Genomic DNA, 7,590 nt, shown 5'->3' with positions numbered 1-7,590 from the left:
TCCAATAAAGCAGGGACCTGCACAGCTTTCCCTTCAGCTGCCAGCAACCGCTTGAAAGCCTGGCTCCCATAAAACATGCTGGGGAGAAAGCCTTTGATCTTGGGACTCTGAGTCTTCATTATTGGTAGCAGCAACCGGCAGCCACCATTTCTGAGTGAAGTTAAACTCTATCCTCCAACTTCCGCGAAGTCAATAAACCACCTAAATTCATTCCAGAAAAAGAACCTGTTTTCTAGGTGATGTAAGGTCCAGCAGTGCCACCGCTACTCTCTTGCCCCAGATAGATGGTCTGCCTCCAGGCAGAAAATCTTTCACACTGGCTGCTCCCGCTGGCAACAGGTGTTTCCACTGATTTGAAGGAGAAGCGTGAGGGATTTAGTCTCTGCCATAAAGCCATTAGAGAGTTCTCTTGGCTGAGACGCTCCAGCAAATCACCCAGGAAGAGCAGGATCTATTTTCCATTTCAGAGGGCGGGGTGGAGGTGGGACGTGGTGGGCAAGCTTGGGCAGGGAGAGAATGGAGTCGGTGGGAGGCTGGGAACAGCTGTGTGTTTAAATTGGAGGCCCTAGGCCACGGGCACTCAGAGAACAGGAAAATTCAGGCACACAGAGGATTCCTGAAAGTGTTGATCCCTCTTTAGGTGAAGAGAGAAATGGAGGAGAGTCATGGCAGCACGGCGTGTGGGCTGGAAACCCCACAGGGACAATTCCTGCCAGCCTGATATGAATATCTAGCTGTTTTACTTTGGCTCATGGGATTTCTATAGTTGTGTTTGGTTTTTTTAATGAGGAAAAAACTCTCCAACAACTACATTTCTAGTGGTGGAGTAGGTCCCGTTTTATTCTTCCTGAACGTGGTAAAATCCTTGATAGGTAACAAAGGGGAGGAAAGAGAGAACTTTATAATTTTACACAAAATTCTCAATTTGGAGGTCAGTTAAACCTTTTCGTTTTCTGGCTCTTCCTCTTCATAATTCTGTTTCCTGGTTTCCCTTTCTGCTGTGATGCTCCCTTCCCTGTCCCACACCCCCCAACACACACACACAGCCACATACACACACACACACACACACACACACACACACACACACACACACACACACACACACACTCTCCACTCTCTGGCAAAATCAGAACATTAAGTTTTGAAATAGTCATTGCAGAAGTTTATGAAATCTTTTTCTCTAGTGGTTTTACTAAAGCAGGTCTGAGCCTCTCTTTTTTGCAACAGCTTAGGGAGAGAGTGGGTTCGGGGGGAGGGTGTTGGTGAGAGATCAGGTCACCTCTCAAGGACTCCCCTCTTTGTGGTGCACAGAGAGCAGGGGTGGGAGAAACTTGTGTGTTCCCTCCTCAAGATCCAGTGGGAGGCCTGGCTTTTTTGGCAAATAACTTGCCCTCCACTTGGTTATGTGGTTGATTTGGAAAGCAGATTCCGAAGAACAGCAAGGAAAGCTGGAACCTTGAAAATTGCTTTCATGTGAGGGCCCTCGTAATGCACAATCGGGGATGGATCTGGATCACCTGTGTGTGCAGAGGGCCCTACAGCCTTCTGGTGTCCGCTGCCTGGGGTGGAAATTCCCCTTCCCGCGTGAAGCTGCAGTGGGAAGTGATGTCTGGGAGTCAGAAAGAGCTTCAGCTTTCTGGGAGTATATTATGAAGCCAACCAAGTAACAGGAAGTCATCACTTGGGCTTTACAGCAGATTAATGCTTTATATGAAGCCAATGAATACAGAAAATGGTCTAAAGATTTGTTAAACAAACGGGGCTGGGGGGAGAGGGAGAGAGCTGGGAGTTAGCATCTTCAAGTTCCCGATAACCTGCTGTGTGAGTGTCAGGAAGTTGATCTGGTTGTCTAAGTGAATTGCACTGGCCCTTTCTGGACCTCTATCTTTAGGGTTTGTTTTCCTTCTCTTTAGCCTTTGCTTTTCTGAGGTCAGCCCCCACTTCTTCAGTAATCATTTCCTGGGGCACCAATTCTTCTTGGGCTTCAGAAAACCCTCCCTTCTCTGTCCTTCCCCAATGGTCCAGTGATTGAAGGCTCACCGGGCACACAGGAATCATACCTATGAAGGAGGCGGTGCCCAGGAGTTGTCAATAGCTGGGCTGGTCCCCACTCTGTTCACTGGAGCTTGGCTAAGGCATCTCCTGGGCCTACAGTTGGAGGCTGGGAGTTAAGACCCAACTGTTAAAGGAAGAAAAGAGAACCATTTAATGAAAAGTTTTGTTTTGTGTTCATTTTTACTTACAAGTGAAACCACTATCAGAGAAAATTTTTGACTGTAAGGTTGGCATCTCTCTCTCCACGTATATATATTTTAAATCAGTCTTCTGTTGGGGAATCTTTCTTCTACTTTATAAGAGAAAATAAAAGCCACCAGGGAGAAACTCCGTCAAATTCTTGCCACACACCTACCTGCAGGGATGCCTATCTTTTCCTCCTTTCCTTCCATCATAGTTGAAGTGATTGCTCATTGCCAAGGTCAGTTGTAAGGCTCTGTATTTCTCTCACAGTCTGATAGACTCTGCTCCATGGGACGTCCCTTCTCTCTCCTGCTGCCTCACTTGCTACCAATTCATTTCATCAGCATTTAAACAAGTCCAAATATCTCCTATCCTAAAAATAATATTCTCCCCAGCTTATGCATTCCTTTCCAGTGTATTAACAATATTTTCATACTTCTGTATTCTCGACGCTCTGGCACTTGAAGCCTTGCTGGCCAGGGAAGGTCTTCCCTGTCCCCCCTGCACTCCCACAGGGTTAGCTAATTCCCAGAGATATAACACAACTCACCGGAGAGTGTATTATTCCTATGCAAACTAACCAATTCGGGAGCCCACACCCCAACTACCTCCCTTATGGGTTCTCACAGGATTCTTACACTTGGCCCACTATCCTCCTGCCCTAATCACCCCAGGGCCAGATACCAGAGGACTAGAAGTAGTTCCTATGCTGCAGAGTCTGCTAAAATTATTCCAACTATAGCCAATCCTAAGCCTACTTACCCTGCCTTGCCTTCCTGTGAAAACCATAATCAAATCTCCTGCCCGTGTTTCCCCGTCTCTTTCTTCCTCCTGGTGCTTCCCTGTGGGACCCTGCGTGGCCTGGCCCCCCTCCTCTTGAAGATAGTGAGTAACAAGCTATCCTTTCAATGGCAGTCATCCTCTGATCTGTTGGTCTCATATTACTGGAATAATAATGAAATCTACATTGTAAAACATCCACCTACTTCCTTGTCGGTTCCTTTTGTCTTCAGTCAAGTGTATTGAAACAGGTGCCTATACTCACCATCACCACTTCCTTACCCTCCACTCTGAAATTCTCCTTGAAATCTGGCCTCTGTCCCGACAGACATTCCTCTGCTACTGTTTCTGCCAAGATCACTAATAAACCTGTTGCTAAATTTTAAGACTGCTTTCCCAGCATTATCTGATTTGAGTTTTAAGCAGCATCTGATACTAGTGACCACTATCTCTTTGAAACTGTCTTCCCTTGGTTTTAGTGATATTCATCTTTTCCACCAGTTTCTTAGAATCCTTTGTGTGTTCCATTTCTGTTTATCTGTTCATTGTAGAATCCATAGAAAATTCAATGTTGTACTTGTCATCTCCACATGGATAGCCTACCAGCATTTTAAACTGGGAACTTCCTAAACTGAACTCATCATCTCCATCCCTTAGCCTGTTCCCCCTCTGTGCTCCCTTTCTCAGTGAACAGCAACATCATCCTGGAGTTGGCCCGGTCAGAATCCTGACGTCAGTCACCCTTGGCTCCTTCTGCCACATTCCCCACATCCATCAATCACCAAGGCCCATCAATTTTACATCTTGAATATTTAAAATCCATTTATTTCTTTCTATTCCCAATGTCTCTATGTTAATTTGAGTTATTGTATCTCTCACCTGGTTAATGCATCAGCCTCCTAACTAGTCTCCTGACTCCATTTTGCCCTCTTTCTTCCATTCTTCATATTTCAGCCAGAGCTCTTTCTACACATTCATATCAGGGCGCATGCAACCTCCTTTCCTTACTTTACACCACTTTGATGGTGCCTCATTATCCTTAGGACAGAGTCTAGATTGCTCCACATGACCTTCAAGGACCTTCATCTTGTGTTCTTTGTAATCCTCTCTGGTCTCTTGCCTCTAAACCCTAATTAAAGCCTTTTCTGATTCTCAGGTGCTCCCAGAGCCAATAGAATACCTCCACCAAAAATCTTACCACACTCTATTGTCAGTGCCTGTCTCCTTGCTTGTTTCGCTAATTGTTATAAGCACCTTGAGGGCAGCACCGTGTGGTTAACTGTACCATGTCCAACACCTTGCACAATGCTGGCACAAATAGCTGCTGAATAAATGACTGTGATTCCAGCCAATGCTTGTGGGCAAGAGTGTTTCAATGACATGGTCTGTCCCGAGAACACTAAGATGATTGTCCTCACGCTTCTTTCGTCAACAAGAATAACATTCGTTGAGCATTTACCGTGTGTCATGCAATTTTTCAGGGTTAGGGAAAGAAGCCAAACCACTTCCTTATTCTTCCACTGAAATGACATTTAAATAAGCTCATTTTCTTTTTTTCTTTTCTTTTATTCCATTGGTGATTAAAACTGAGATCATTCTTATAGGGACTAGCATATAAAACCCCCAAGGACTAATCGCTGACTTTAAGTAACAATGACCTCAGGGTGATAGATTATCCATGATATATTTTGACCATATGCATATAGTCATTCATTAGATGCCTGGAAATATTAATGCCAAACCATCACCGCTTAAAAATGTGCTCGTTTAGAGATTGTTTTTAAGCCTGTTGAGCTGGACCACATGTTTCCCATCTCCAATAATTAAATGAATAGTGAACTAATAAGCTATCTTTTGGTTTGCTTGTAGGAATGCAATTGTTAATATGTACTGGGAAAACGGAGGTCATTTTGGGGCACAATGAGGTCATTATTGATGAGTCAGTGGAATTTCTGTTGCTTTCCTGGAGCAAACAGATATTTACATATCTGAGCTTTTGAGCATATCTGGCAGGGGCTGAAAAATATAATGTATCTTACATATCAACTTGCAGTTGCCATCCCAGGAGTCTTTACCCTCATTGGTTATAGAAGAGTTTGCAAAGACCTAATGGGAGTAGCCAGGCATTCCTGGATTAAGTTATTCCATTTCATCTTCATGGAGAAGAAGTTGCATTATTTATTGCTCCCTCAAGCCACCATTCACACTGGGGAGAAAAAGTGTTGTCTTAGTCAACTTGAGCTGCTATAAAAAGTACCATAGACTGGGTGGCTTATAACAGTAGAAATTTATTTCTCATGGGTATGAGGCTGGGAAGTTCAAGATCAAGGTGCCAACAGTTTTGGCAAGGGCCAGCTTCCTGGATCATAGACAGCTGTCTTCTCCCTGTGTCCTCACATGGTGGATGGGGCAAGGGAGCTCTCTGGAGTCGCTTTTATAAGGGCACTGATCCCATTCATGAGGGCTCCACTCCCATGACCTAGTCAAGGGTGAAGGTATTAGTAAGTAGGGCCTTCGGGAGGTGATTAGTAATTAGGTCAGGGAAGTGAAGCCTCATGCATGGGATTTGAGCTCTTGTAAAAGAAATCCCACAGAGCTCCCTGCCTCCTTCCATCATGTGAGGACACAGTCAGAGGTCAGTAGGCTGCAATCCAGAAGAGGGCCCTCACCCAACCATGCTGGCACCTTGATCTCAGATTTCCAGCCTCCAAAACTGTGAGAAATAAATTTTTGTGTTTTCTAAGCCACCTAGTCTGTGGCATTTTGTTATAGCAGCCCACAAGGACCAAGACAAATGGATCTTGCCCAAGAAAACTTCCTAGCGTAGAGATAATACCCCAATAGAAAGGCAGGCAGTCAGAATCTTGGGGCAGATGGGGAGACACAGCGAGGGAGACTGAGTGAGATAAACGTTAAGAAATCCCACTGGGGGAAGAGGCAGCTATTCCATAGCTAGCACCCAGAGGGCAGAGGCCAGAGCGCAACCTATCAGCATTGAAAGACTGCATCTTTGTTCCCTCATCCACTCTCTCTCCCTGGGTCTGACCCTGGGGGTGTCTAAAACATTTGCTAGGGAGTTGGATAAAGGAGGAGAGAAGTAGTCAATGACAGCCAGTTCTCTGCTGCAGGCTTTCAAGCCTGAAGACAACTTGATCTAGAAATTTAGATTAAGAATTAGGTTGGAGTTTCAATAACAACTGTTCTGAACTTTTAAAATGACAGACTGTTCTTGGGACTTGAACACCTATGGGACCTGCTTGAGATTTTATCTGGGGCCTGAAAAAATGGTCCACGTTTACTATGGAGTGGTGGACAAGATTAAAACTGCTTTCATGATCACACTCTGTTGAAACTGTTTTCTTCAAAAAATGGGTCACATATACATTTTGGAATGTTTGCTAAAAAAAAATTCAGCTTGATACTTTATGACCTCTTTTTACGTGTATGTGTGTACATCCATACACACATATCATAGACTCATAATCATAGACTTGTACCGTTGGAAGGATATTTAGAGATGTTCTGGTCCAAAACACTCAGTTCATAATGAGGAAAATTGTTCCATTAGGATCTCTTTCAGTTTTAAAGTTCTCTATGACTTTATGGTATTGATATCCACTCATGGAAGATACTGCAGTAAAGCACACTTTTCTCTTAGGGATATGCATTAGATTATTGTAAAGCAGGATGAAGTAACCTCTGGTATTGGGGAGGAACTCAGGATACCAGTTGGCTCATTGCTTCTGAAGAGAACATAAGGTTGACCGCTTTTTAAAAAAAATTTGACTGGGGATCTGCCAGCTTAAATAACTGCAGTACTTGACCTAGAGCCAAGCCTGGGACGCCAAAGACACAGAGTCCAAAGATTGCCCTTGTTTTAGACAAGATCATTCCAATTCACCTTCACAGAATGCTTGGTCCAGGGATTTAGGCTTGTAGGCTTCCAAGATGTCAATCTTTCCATAGAGCCTTGGCTCTGTATCCCTGGGTTTTTCTCCCTACCCCAATGGCAGAGACAAATCCAGAGGGATCTCTCAAGGAGCTTTAGGCAGGAAAATAGAGGAGTAGGCAATGGCCACAGTCCATTAATCTCATTTTCTTCTGTGTTCTCCATTTAACATCACCAAATTGCCTCTCCCTTACCACTCAGGAACCACTTATCCTGTGTAGAATATGATTGGCAGGAGGAGGGCACGTCTACTGCAGCTTGGCAAGCATCCCATGGTTGATAGAGCCCTAAAGATGCTAATACCACTCCCCTTCTCTTCTTAGGCCCCCAGTGGTTTTGAAGTAGCAGCAGTGACTGAGTGGTTGAAGTCTCAGAGCAGTGAGGCCATTGCCTGAAGCTGTGTGTGTGTCAGGGCCTTGCATATTCAGACAGACACTGAGAGCAGTGACAAGTGTATGGAACTTGCTTGGAGAAATCTCTTGGGCGATATGCATTGATAGAACCCAGGAGTTCAGCATCTCAATGGCCTGGGGATTGAAGGAGAAGCAGGCTTGAACACAAAGATCTCTGTTTCAGCTTCGGGGATCCCCCAGCACAGTTTCAGGTTGACTCTAGTAGGA

Source organism: Delphinus delphis, chromosome 3 (assembly GCF_949987515.2).
Source record: "Delphinus delphis chromosome 3, mDelDel1.2, whole genome shotgun sequence".
NCBI classification, from domain to species: Eukaryota; Metazoa; Chordata; class Mammalia; order Artiodactyla; family Delphinidae; genus Delphinus; species Delphinus delphis.
The sequence above is the reverse complement of the archived record's forward strand: the minus strand, read 5'-3'. Positions refer to the sequence as shown.